Source organism: Kogia breviceps, chromosome 4, assembly GCF_026419965.1.
Source record: "Kogia breviceps isolate mKogBre1 chromosome 4, mKogBre1 haplotype 1, whole genome shotgun sequence".
In the NCBI taxonomy this organism is placed as follows: domain Eukaryota; kingdom Metazoa; phylum Chordata; class Mammalia; order Artiodactyla; family Physeteridae; genus Kogia; species Kogia breviceps.
The window spans coordinates 134,312,156-134,325,298 of record NC_081313.1 but is presented as its reverse complement, the minus strand read 5'-3'; the positions used below and the strand labels follow the sequence as shown (position 1 = coordinate 134,325,298).

Sequence of the window (13,143 nt, the reverse complement as noted above, 5' to 3'; positions counted from 1 at the left end):
CAGTCTGTGTCTTTTGGTGGGAGCATTTAATCCATTTACATTTAAGGTAATTATTGATATGTATGTTCCTATTACCATTTACCTAATTGTTTTGGGTTGTTCTTGTAGGTCTTTTCCTTCTCTTGTGTTTCTTGCCTAGAGAAGTTCCTTTAGGATTTGTTGTAGAGCTGGTTTGGTGGTGCTGAACTCTCTCAGCTTTTGCTTGTCTGTAAAGGTTTTAATTTCTCCATCAAATCTGAACGAGATCCTTGCTGGGTAGAGTAATCTTGGTTGTAGGTTTTTTTCCTTCATCACTTTAAATATGTCCTGCCACTCCCTTCTGGCTTGTAGAGTTTCTGCTGAAAGATCAGCTGTTAACCTTATGGGGATTCCCTTGTGTGTTATTTGTTGTTTTTCCCTTGCTGCTTTTAATATGTTTTCTTTGTATTTAATTTTTGACAGTTTGATTATTATGTGTCTTGGCGTGTTTCTCTTTGGGTTTATCCTGTATGGGACTCTCTGTGTTTCCTGGACTTGATTGACTATTTCCTTTCCTATATTAGGGAAGTTTTCAACTATAATCTCTTCAAATATTTTCTCAATCCCTTTCTTTTTCTCTTCTTCTTCTGGGACCCCTATAATTCGAATGTTGGTGCGTTTAATGTTGTCCCAGAGGTCTCTGAGCCTGTCCTCAGATCTTTTCATTCTTTTTTCTTTCTTCTGCTCTGCACTAGTTATTTCCACTATTTTATCTTCCAGGTCACTTATCCGTCCTTCTGCCTCAGTTATTCTGCTATTGATCCCATCTAGAGTATTTTTCATTTCATTTATTGTGTTGCTCATCGTTGCTTGCTTCCTCTTTATTTCTTCTAGGTCCTTGTTAACTGTTTCTTGCAATTTGTCTATTCTATTTCCAAGATTTTGAATCATCTTTACTATCATTATTCTGAATTCTTTTTCAGGTAGACTGCCTATTTCCTCTTCATTTGTTAGGTCTGGTGTCTTTTCATCTTGCTCCTTCATCTGCTGTGTGTTTTTCTGTCTTCTCATTTCGCTTATCTTACTGTGTTTGGGGTCTCCTTTTTGCACGCTGCAGGTTCGTAGTTCCCGTTGTTTTTGGTGGCTGTCCCCAGTGGCTAAGGTTGGTTCAGTGGGTTGAGTAGGTTCCCTGGTTGGGGGTCTAGTGCCTCTGTTCTGGTGGATGAGGCTGGATCTTGTCTTTCTGATGGGCAGGTCCACGTCTGGTGGTGTGTTTGGGGATGTTGGTAGCCTTATTATGATTTTAGGCAGCCTCTCTGCTAATGGATGGGGCTGTAGACCTGTCTTGCTCTTTGTTGGGAATAGGGTGTCCAGCACTGTTCGTTGCTGGTCCTTGAGTGAAGGTGGGTCTTGGTGTTGAGATGGAGATCTCTGGGAGATTTTCGCCATTTGATACTGTGTGGAGCTGGGAGGTCTCTTGTGGACTAGTGTCTTGAGGTTGGTTCTCCCACCTCAGAGACACAGGCCTGGTGCCTGGCTGGGGCGCCAAGAGCCTTTAATCCACATGGCTCAAAATAAAAGGGAGAAAAAATAGAAAGGAAAGAAAAGGAAGGAAGGAGGGAGGGAGGGAAGGAAGGAAGAAAGGAAGGAAGAAATGAAGGAAGGAAGAAAGCAAGAAAGGAAGGAAGGAAGGTGGAGAGGAGGAAAGGGAGGAAGGAAGAGAGGAGGGGAGGAAGGAAGGGGGGAAGGAGGGAAGAAAGAAAGGAAGAAAGGAAGAAAGAAAGGGAGAAGACAAAGTAGAATAAAGTATAGTTATTAAAATAAAAAATAATTATTAAGAAGAAAAATTTATATTAAAAAAGAAAACAGAAAAACGGGTCGGTCTAACCCTAGGACAAATGGTGAAAGCAAAGCTATACAGACAAAATCTCACACAGCAGCACACACATACACACTCACAAAAAGAAAAAGAGGGGAAAATAATAGTATATCTTGCTCCCAAAGTCCACCTCCTCAACTTGGGATGATTCGTTGTCTATTCAGGTTTTCCACAGATGCAGGGCACTTCAAGTTAATTGTGGAGCTTTAATCCACTGCTTCTGAGGCTGCTGTGAGAGACCTCCCCCTCTCCTCTCTGTTCGCACAGCTCCTAGGGTTCAGCTTTGGACTTGGTCCCACCTCTGCGTGTAGGTCGTCCGAGGGCCTCTGCCCTTTGCTCAGACAGGACGGGGTTAAAGGAGCAGCTGATTGGGGGGCTCCGGCTCACTCAGGCTGGGGGGAGGGAGTGGCACGGGGGCGGGGCAAGTCCGCGGCAGCAGAGGGCGGCGTGATGCTGCACAGGCCCAAGGCGCGCCGTGCGTTCTCTCGGGGAAGCTGTCCCTGGATCCCGGGACCCCGGCGGTGGCGGGCTGCACGGGCTCCCGGGAGGGCCGGTGTGGAGAGTGACCTGTGCTCACACACAGGCCTCTTGGTGGTGGCAGCAGCAACCTTAGCGTCCCACACCCGTCTCTACTGTCTGTGCCGACAGCCGCAGCTCGCGCCCGTTTCTGGAGCTCCTTTATGCGGTGCTCTTAATCCCCTCTCCTCGCGTCCGAGGAAGCAAAGAGGCAAGAAAAAGTCTCTTGTCTCTTCGGCAGCTCCGCGCCCGTTTCTGGGGCTCCTTTAAGCGGTGCGCTTAATCCCCTCTCCTCGCGCCCAGGAAGCAAAGAAGGAAGAAAAGGTCTCTTGCCTCTTCGGCAGCTCCGGACTTCAACCGGACTCCCTCCCGGCCAGCCGTGGCGCACTAACACCTTCAGGCTGTTTTCACTCTGCCAACTCCAGACCTTTCCCTGCGATCCAACTGAAGCCCAAGCCTCAGCTCCCGGCCCCTCCCGCCCCGGCGGGGGAGCAGACAAGCCTCTCGGGCTGGTGAGTGCCGGTCGGTACAGATCCTCTGCGGGAATCTCTCCGCTTTGCCCTCCGCACCCTGTGGCCGAGCTGTCCTCCGCGGCTCCGGAGCTTCCCCCTCCGCCACCCGCAGTCTCCGCCCGTGAAGGGGCTTCTAGTGTGGGGGAGTCTTTCCTCCTTCACGGCTCCCTCCCACTGGTGTAGGTCCCGTCCCTATTCTTTGTCTCTGTTTATTGTTTTTTCTTTTGCCCTACCCAGGTACGTGGGGAGTTTCTTGCCTTTTGGGAGGTCTGAGGTCTTCTGCCAGCGTTCGGTGGGTGTTCTATAGGAGAAGTTCCACGTGTAGATGTATTTCTGATGTCTCTGTGAGGAGGAAGGTGATCTCCGCGTCTTACTCTTCCGCCATCTTTAAGCCGTCTCCCCAATTTCTTTACTTCCTTACTATCTTTTTTTTTTCTGTTTTTTAATAGCAGCCATTCTGATAGATGTGAGGTAATATCTCATTGTGTTTTTGATTTGCATTTCCCTAATAATTAATGATGTTGAATGTCTTTTGGATTATGCTATTTATTTATTTACTTACATAAAGAATCCACAAAAAATTTATTGGAGCTTATGAAGATGTTTAGCAAGATTGCATGATATAACATCAATATACAAAAATCAATCATATTTCTATACACTAGCAATGAAGAATTTTTAATGAAATTAAGAAAGCAGTTTCACTTATAAAAGCTTGGAAAATAATGAAATATTTAGGGATAAATTTAACAAAATAAGTGTAAGACTTGTATAGTGAAAACTGTAAAATATTGTTGAAAGGAATTAAAGAAGACCTAAATGAATGGTAAGACATCCATATTCATGGATTGGAAGATAATACAATGTTAATATGGCAATATTCCACAACTTAATTTACAGTTTCAATGCAATCTGTATTAAAATCCCACCTGGATTTTTTTTTAGAAATTGCAAATTAGTTCTCAAATTTATATGGAAATGGAAAGAATCCAGCATAGCCTAAACACCTTGAAAGAGTAGAACAAAGGTAAAGGCCTCACGCTTCCCAATTTTAAAACTTATACAAAGCTTCAGTAATCAAGATAGTATGGTACTGGAATAAAGATAGACAAATAGATCAACAGAATAGAATTGTGATTCCAGAAATAAATCCTTACTTTTACCATCAAATTTCTTTTACAAGAATGCCAAACAATTCAATAGTGGTAGGACTACTAAGAATGAAGTTAGACTCCTTCCTCCTACGATACACAAAAAATAGCTCAAAATATATCATAGACCTAAATGTAAGAGGTAAAATTGTAAGTCCTTATAAGAAAACATCACATCTTCATGACCTTGGGTTAAGCAATGGTTTTTCAAATGTGACACCTAAATCACAGTGACAAAAAAATAAATTGGACTTTACCAAAATAAAAATTCCTTAGAGAGTTTCAGCAGTAGAGTTGAACCAGCAATGAACTTGAAGATAAATAGATAGAGAGTATGCAATCTAAACACAGAAAAAGTGGAATGAAGAAAAATAAACCAAGCCTCGGAGAAATGTAGGACACCTTCAAGCACACTAACATACATACAATGAGGGTGCTAGAAGGACAGGAAAAGAGAAGGGAGAATTAAAAAGTTTTGAAGAAATAATGGATGAAAGCTTTCCAAATTTGCTGAAAACATTAATCTACATATCCAAGAAGCTCAATGATCTATAAGTAAGATAAATGCAGAGATATAGACCCAGACACATTACAGTAAAATGCTGAAAGTCAAAGACAAAGAGGAAATCTTGAAAGCAGCAAGAGAGAAATCATTCATCCATACAAGGGAACCCCAATAAGATTAGCAGCTGACTTCCCACCAGAAATAATGGAGGCCAGAAGGCAGTGGGATGACCTGACCTATTCAAAGGACTAAAAGAACCTAGAATCTATGTCCATTAAAACTCTCTTTCAAAAATGAAGGATAAACAAAATTACATAATGGTGATGGTTGCACAATTCTGTGAATATACCAAAAATCATTGAAGTTTATACTTTTAAAAGAGTGAATTTCATGGTACGTGTATTACATCTCAGTAGAACTAGTTTTGGGTTTTTTTTTTTTAATCCAATGAGTTTACTTTTCACTTAGGCTTCTAATCAGCACCACTGTCTACCCTGCAGTGTCTGAGTAGGGTGAGAGCCAGAGCAAACCTCCATGCCAAGGCTGGCCAACTTGACCCTGAATTCCAGGGATACAGCCTTGTACCTGAGAGTCATCACAGCCAAAATGCTGGAGACCCATCTGAGGTGCCGTTTCAAAAGGAGACTCTTCAAACCTGTTGTGTAGTCAGGGTTTATTCGGCAACATGAAGCCAAACAATGGAAAGCCACCATCTGTGTTTCTCTTCTTTCTGCATGTACACACGTGTGTGTCTGCACAGAATGTGTGTGTGTGTGTGTTAGAAACAGAGAAAGAGAAAGAATGCTATACTGTAATTGCAGCCAGCATTGGGTTTTGGTGCCTCCTGTGTGCCACCGTTGGCCCAGGCACTTTACATATACACAATATCTTACTCAGTCTTCGTAGAAGTCCAGAGAGGCAGGGATTGTTACTCCCCACATTTCCCAGAAGCAGACTTTGCATCAGAGAGAACAGGCACTTGCTCAAGGTCTAGAGCTCATCAGCAGGAGAGCCAGGTTCTAAGGCCTCAACACTCCCTGGCAGTATCGGCCTGATTAAATCCAGGGCCTGAGGCCTGACCTAAGTGCCTGGCTCACTGACTCAGTATTAGCTCTGGATTTGCCAACCTCCGAGCCTCATTTCATCTACCTGCAAACTCAGTTGAAAAGCCTTGGCCTACTCTGCTCCACTGGGGAAACCCCAGAGAAGCACAGCTGAAGGTCATTTCCTCATGGGTGAGTGGGTTTCCAAGGGTCAAGAGCCAGCACCCTGTAACCCAAGCTGGCTGAGTGGGAAGAGGCCGAGGGCTAGATCTGGAGTCAGGAGTCCAGGCAGAGCCCAGAGGGGCAGGTGTGGGCTGTGAGCAGTGACAATGACCCCAGCAGCCTCAGGCACTAAGGCCAGCCCCCAGCTCCAAGAATGCGGGCCGCAAACTAGCCAGGCTGTGGGAATTCGTCCCAGTTTGCTTTTCCAGGAATATAGCCTTTGGGAAACACTCAGAAAAAGATCATCCCCAGAAGGACTAAGAGCTCTAGGTAGGCACTGTAGACCCCAGACCTTCCACCCACTTCTGCTTACCTGTCAACTAGCAGCTCATGCACCCTCCGAAACTTGAGGTGTGAGAGGATTGGCTCCCAGTTTGGGAAACGCTGTCCCTGTCAGGCCACATCAGTTCAGTTAAAGAGGTTCCAGAATCATCGAACCCTCTACTCCCTCAGACCCATTTTATTTATTTTCCAAGTCATCTGGCTCTTATTTAATTGTTCCCACATTCCTGACAGCAAAGGCAGCAGATCCAGCCAGCACCTGGAACTCATGATTGAAAGCTGTGTGCAGAATGGTGCGGGCCATGGCCAGACCACCACGTGGCCTCCTGGAGGCCCTGAAGCCAGCCTTACTTTCTAAGCAGGAAACCCCTGGACAACCTGAGCCAAGCCCTCCGTCCCATGTGTCACTCTTGGCTGGCCAGCGAGTCCATCTCCAGAGGCTTCCGGCAGCCACAGCACAAACCCTGTACAGTTGGCCCCTCTATACTTGCAGGTCCCACATCCATGGATTCAGACAACCACGTATAAGAATTTTGTTTTAATTTCCAGAAGGTTCCAAAAAGCAAAACTTGAATTTGCTGTGCACCAGCAACAATTTACATAGTATTTACATTGTGTGAGGTATTATAAGTAATCTAGAAATGATTTTAAATATACAGGGGATTGTATAGGTTATAAGCAAATATAACCATTTTATACAAGGGATTTGAGCATCCTTGGATTTGGGTATCCTGGGGAGTCATGGAACCGACTTCCCAGAAACCAAGGGCTCAGCACTCCTGCCCTTCTCCCCTCTTGTCCATTCAGCGTGAATTTACCAAGTGCTTGTGCCTGCCAGGCCCTGTTCTAGGCCTCGGGAAAACAGCAGCAAGCCAGGCACAAAGGGCCCCAGCTCTCAGGGAACTGCCTTGCTGGTGGGACTGACAGACAATAAACAAAACACAAATAAGTGGATTTCAGGAGTAAAGACTGATACGTGCTTGGAAAGAAATAGCAGCCAGCTGTGATGGAAACAAATGCGGGAGAAGGGTGAGATGTCTTCAGTTTCATGGTCATGAAGGCAGTCACAAAGGGGGGTGTGAATGTCCTGGGGCAGAAGAGGGCTGGCCCCTTGGGGAACTGAGAGAGACAAGTGGGACCCAGTGCTTAGTGGAGGCTGATGGAGCAAGGAGCAGGGCCACATGGGAGCACTGTGCTTTCTGAGAGTCTGGACGTTATTCCACTTAAATGGGAAGCCCTGGGAAGGGGTGGGCATCTTTAAAAGGCCCCTCTGGTTGGTGGGGTTGAGGTGCCAAGAAGAAGGAGGCTGTAATGATGGTGCCAATGCTAAGTGGTGGTGACTGGTGATATGGTGCCAGCAGGGCTCAAGAGAGGTGCTGGCTCGGTGTGTTTTAGAATGTCTTAGATGGGCTAGATGTGTCCTGTTCCACCAGTGATGGGATCAGTCTCTGGAATGCTGCCATTCCCACTCTGAACACCCCTCTGGGGACAGTGGAAGGTGGAAGGTTTGGGGTCCCACAGCGCTGCTTCCATCCTGAAATGCTCCCCATTAGCTAGGTGACCTCAGACATGCCACGCACCCTCCCAGGGACCTCAGGGGACACTCGGTGAATGTCAGAGCTCTTTATGCTAAAATAGTTTGTACTTTGTTAGGCTTAAAGTCAAGCTGCCTGGGTCGTACCTGGGTTCAGCAGGACGTGGCCCTGGGCATGGTAACCTTTCTGAGCCTCAGTTTCCTCATCTGTAAAGTGTGCTGGTGAGGTTGCAGCAGGGGTTAAATGAGATGGTTAGGGAAAGCTGATGGTGGAGTTTTCAGTGCATGATGAGCCCTAAGTGAGTGATGGTTACTCTTGCAGCTCCTCCTTCACAGGCCCCGGGCTCCACTCTCACGGCCCCAGGTCCTCAGAATGATAATCGCAGGCTGAGCTTTCTTGGAGAGAGCTTGGAAGTGAGTGTGAGGAAAGGCAGCAAAAGGTGAAGGACCAGACAAAAACACAGAGCTTACTCCAGCTGTTTTCAAGTTAAAGTTTATTGCCTTGTCTGACTTGGTAGATATACACGTGTATCCAATGGCATCAAAGAGTCCATGGTGAAAAGTCAGTCTCCCCTGCCACTGCTGTCCTCCCACCATCCCATTCCCCTACTTGGAAGTAACTTGATGACCACATTCTTCTCTCCACACCCAGAGATGTTCCATGTTTATACAAACAAAAGTCTACCGATTTTTTTTAACACAAATGGCTGCCAATTAAAAGACATGCCTTTTTTAAAATGTAACAATATGCCTGGGAGATGATTCCATGTCAGAAATACAGAACTACTTTCATCTTTTTCACAGCTGCATAGTATCCCATTTAGATAAGCCTCCCATCCTTTCTTTTACGCAATTCTACTTGTACTGTTTCTAATGTCTTTATCATCTCAATTAGTTCTGCAATGAGTATTCTTATACACCTGTCATCTTATATATTTGTTAATATATCTATGGAATACATTTCTAGGAGGATTTTTTTCTAGCAATTGGCACAACAATTTTAAATCTTAATTAGTATTGCCAAATCACTCTCTGTAGAGAATGTACCAATTTATCCTTTCAACCAGTGTGTGAGGTGACTGTACTCATTTCCCTTGACATAATTCATCAGATTTTTTTCACTCTTTCTAATCTGATATGATTATAGTTTTAATATTTATTTCTTTTATTGTGAATGAAGATTTCCTTTTGTTTTGCATCCTAAAGGGCTGTATTTTCTGTGTACTCCCTATTCATATTTTTTGACCATTTTTCTATTTGATTGTTGATGTTTTTAGAGTTGATTTGTAGGAGCACTTTTATATCAAGATATCTAGCCTTTGTGACATGAGTTAGAAATATGTTTCCACTCTGGCTTTTGACTTTGTTGACAGTGCTTTATGCCTTGCAGACATTTTTGTTTTTGTATGGTTGGATCAGACTTTATGTCATAGCTTCTAGATTATGAACTGTGCTTGGGAAAGTTTGCCCCTCTCCATGGTTAGAAAGGAATTTTCCCACATTTTCCTCTAGGATTTTTATGATTTTTTTGAAGCATGTAAATCTTTGATCCTCTTGGAATTTATCCTGGTTCATGAGGAGGTATGAATCCAACTTGACTTTGTCCTGATAACCACTGGCTTGCCCACCACCCTCTATTAATAACAGCTCTCATCCCAGCAGTTCGAGGGGCTCAGGTATAGGGGCAATGGCAGATCACAGCGTAGACGGGGCTTTAGATTTGAGCCTCTGTCCTAAGAACAATGGGAAAGTGAGGAGTGGCGGGACAGGAGTGCCGTGATCAGATTTGCATCTAGCCTCCGAATGGAGACTGGAGAGCATTGGGTCAGCGTATTGGAAGCCATCTCTGATCCCAGGCACATCCCTTTCACTGCTAGTGGGTTTCAGCTCTTGGGTCTCCAGCCCTCTCTCCAACACCACTTCTGGGTGAACTCCTAGGATCTTGATATCTGCATAGAAGCCCCTCACACCCTCGGCCTCTCACACCTCACTCGTGACTGATGGCCTCAGTTCCCACTTCACTGGCACAGTTGGAGCAGTTGGAAGAAAACTTCCACAAAGCCCACCTGCACGGCCCCACACCTGCATGCACTGCCTCCCTGCTTATTGCCACAGACGGACTATCCAGGCTCCTGAGCACAGCCAGTGCCACCTCTTATGCCAGGGCCAGTCCTTCTCGCCTCCTCAAGGACATCATGCCAGGAATCCCCCTTTCTCCAACATATCGGGTCTTCCCCTTCCTGCTGATGATTCCCATTGTGCAAACATGCTGCCGTGCCTCTCATCCTGAAGAAATCCCTTCTCTGGACTCCACACCACCAAAGCAACTACTCCATCTTTGCTCCCCTTTGCAGCAGAACTCCTAGGAAGCTCTCACTGTCCACATTCCTCCCCTCCCCTTCCCATCAGATGTCCACTCCTATCACCCTTCCTGTCTGTGGCCTCTGCATTGCTAGGTCCAGCCATCAGGTCTCAGTCCTCACCTCACATGACCGTCAGCACTGATCATCATAGGGATTATGCCATCCCCCTTGATGCACTCCCCCCACTCAGCTTCCAGGACTTCCTTCTCTTTCCCACCCCCTTCTAACTGTTGGAGTGCCCCCAAGGGCCATGGGTCAGCACAGCTGAGCTCCTGATCCTTCCAGCCAAACCTGCCAACCTACAGTCTCCCCACCCCTGGTGATGGCAACAGCATCCTTTCAGTCACTCAAGCCAAAATCTTCCTTGACTTGTGTCTCTTAGACCCCCACAGTCTAGAGAAAACCTCTCGGCTCTACCTGCAGAATCAATCCAGAATTCAGCCACTTCCACCCCCTACACCGCTTCCACTGGCTGCGAGCCACCATCACCTCTCCCCTACATCACTGCAATAGCTGCCCCACATGGTATGACCCTTTTAAAACATAAACCAGGTTATATTACCTCTGCTCAAAACCCTGCAAGGGCTCCCATCTCAGAAAGAAGATAAAGGCCTACAAATCACCTACAAGGCCCCCCAATCTGCCTCCCAGCACTAATAGCACCCCTTACCCTGCTCTGCTGCCTGTCTCTTGCCATGACACTATCGCCTTCCAGGTGATGCACTGTTTATTATGCTTATTGTATCTCAGCTGTCCTCTTACTAGAAGGGGACAGGGATGCTTAGGACAGTGATGCTTGTCACTTTCACTGCCGTATCCCACTTTCCCAGAACAGCATTTAGAACAGTAGGCACTCAGTGAATGTCTGTGGGATGAGTGAAGAGGGTGATCCGTAAAGAAGCTATTGCAACAGTCAGGAGATGCTGGTAACATGGATGAGGTTGTGGTATTAGGGAGAGACCCAAGGGGATGGGCTCCAGAGCAACAAACAGTGGATGTGCCATTACAGCAAGTCGAGAGGGACTCCTCATTTTCCCGTTCACCAGCTGGGCGGGAGGGGATGCCATCCACAGAGACCAGGAGCTGGAGAGGAGCACATTTGTGGGCAGAAGATTGTGAGTGTGACTGTGCATCCTTGTTTGAGGAATCCTGGGATTATTCAAGGAGAAATCAAGCAGGCAGCTCAAAAAGGGAGCCTGGGCCTCAAGGCATGGTCAGGACTGGAGATCTACATTTGGGACACTTCCACCTATTGTAGCCATGAGCATGGAAGAGCTCCTTGGGGAAGATGGAGAGAGGAGACTGATGAGCAGGGAACTGAAAAGAAGAAAGCTTAGACTTGATCCCTGAGGAGCCTTGGCATGTGAGGCTGGGAGAGGAGACTGAGTCGGCTGAATAGCTAGGGAGGTGGGAGGACGTGTCATCTTGGAAGCCAAAGGAGGAGAGCACTTCTAGAAGGAGGTAGAAGATGAGTCCAAGGAGGAGAAGAAATCCTGTCGGTTTTATTGATTGGAGGAGGTTGTTGGAGACATGGTGAGTGCCATTTTGGTGGAGGGATAGGAATGGAATCCAAACCGGAGGGTCAAGAGTTGAGTGGAATGTGAGTGAGAGGAGACCCCCTCCTTCCAGCAGTGCAGCTGTGAGGGAGAGAGGAGCTGGGGCAGGAACAGAGGAGGGTGTGAAACAAAGGATGGTTTCTCATGTTCAGAGCTGTGGGGAAGGATCTGCTTAAAGGGCAGGCTTGACCAGGGGAGCTTGGAGCTGGCAGGGTCCCAAAAGGAGGAGGCGGGTCAGCTCCTCTGAGTTGTCAATGAAAATAATCAATAAACAATCTATAAAAGGAATCGAGAAGAGTTTTACTTGAGCCAAAATAGCCCATAAGCCAGCCTCACAGATAACTCTGAGAAACTGCTCCAGAGAAGCATGGTTTTCAGCACAGTTTTATGTCTTGTCAGAACAGAGAACCACAAACAAGTCAGGGATACATTCCTTCAAGGTTTCAAAAAAACAGATCAGCAAGTACACAGTGAGTCAGTATGGCTTTGGCACCTGGGAAAGGGAATCTTATCATCAAAGGAGTACCAGCATTTGTGTCCCAGGAAGGGAGGCATTTAATTTTTATTTTTAACATGGACATTCTTTACTTCTGGTCAATGTGCCCTTTTCTTTAATAATTAAAGCAGGTGTACAGTATATGTTTGATAGACCACAAACAGGATGTTTTAGTTAGCAGAAAATCCAAGTTAATTCATGTATAAGCCAGAATGACTTCCCCATAGCTCAATATGTGAACACTTCTTCTATCAGAGTTAACCTGAGGGGCACGGAGCAGAGGCCAGGCACAGGTGCAGGTACAGGCAGGTGTGGGCATGTGGCATCAGAAAGGCAATGGCAAGTCCATCTGGTGGCTTTTCTCTTTTTTGTAAAACAGAGAGCAGGCTGAAAGAGAGATGCCAGCTGTACGGATGTCCACGTGGCCAACAACCTGCCCGGCCCCTAGTCTGGGCTTAGGGAACACACAGCCCGTTTCCCCGCCACGTTCCGTTCTCAGGCATTAGCACCATCATGCATTAGTTTCTCAAGCGAAAAATCATTGTCTCATCTCTCTCCTTCCTCTATGCCCGATGCACCTCTGCACTCATCCTCCACCATTTAATCCATGAGCAAGTCCTGTCTGTCCTCACTGATAAGTACCATCTGACTCACTTCTCTTCATCTCCACTGCCAGCCCCCAAGTCCAGGCCACTGTCACCTACAGGGGGACAACTGCAACCCATCCTTCAGTGGCCGCCACTGTCCTTCAAATCACGCTCCGCTGGACAGTGACGTGGAAACGAGATGCTGTGGTCTAGCTGGCTTGCCTTCTCCCCAGGCCCTCCCCTGCTACAGCCCGCTCAGTTTCACCTGGACCCTAGATGCGCAGTGACCTTGGCGTGTTCGGAGCTTTTCCCGCCCTGTTCCTCCCTGATAACTCTTCCTCACCCTCTGGACTCAGCCTAGCCTCCCGACCCGAGTCGGCCCTGTCTGGCTCTGGCCCCTCATTACATGCAGGGAGCTTCCTGTGCTTCCTCCTTGTGTCGTTGTTTTCTTAAGTATTGATCCATCCAAGGAAAATTCTGTGAGTCAGAGGTCTTGCCTCTTTCACCACTGGTCCCATTAACCTGCACCCAGTGGTGAT

General features: G+C 46.6%; 1 protein-coding gene across 1 annotated transcript in view; it reads left to right on the top strand.

The window, feature by feature from the left end:
- Positions 1 to 13,143, top strand: part of COL23A1 (collagen type XXIII alpha 1 chain) — a 358,235-nt gene that overhangs the window by 295,670 nt on the left and 49,422 nt on the right. The window lies entirely within an intron of this gene.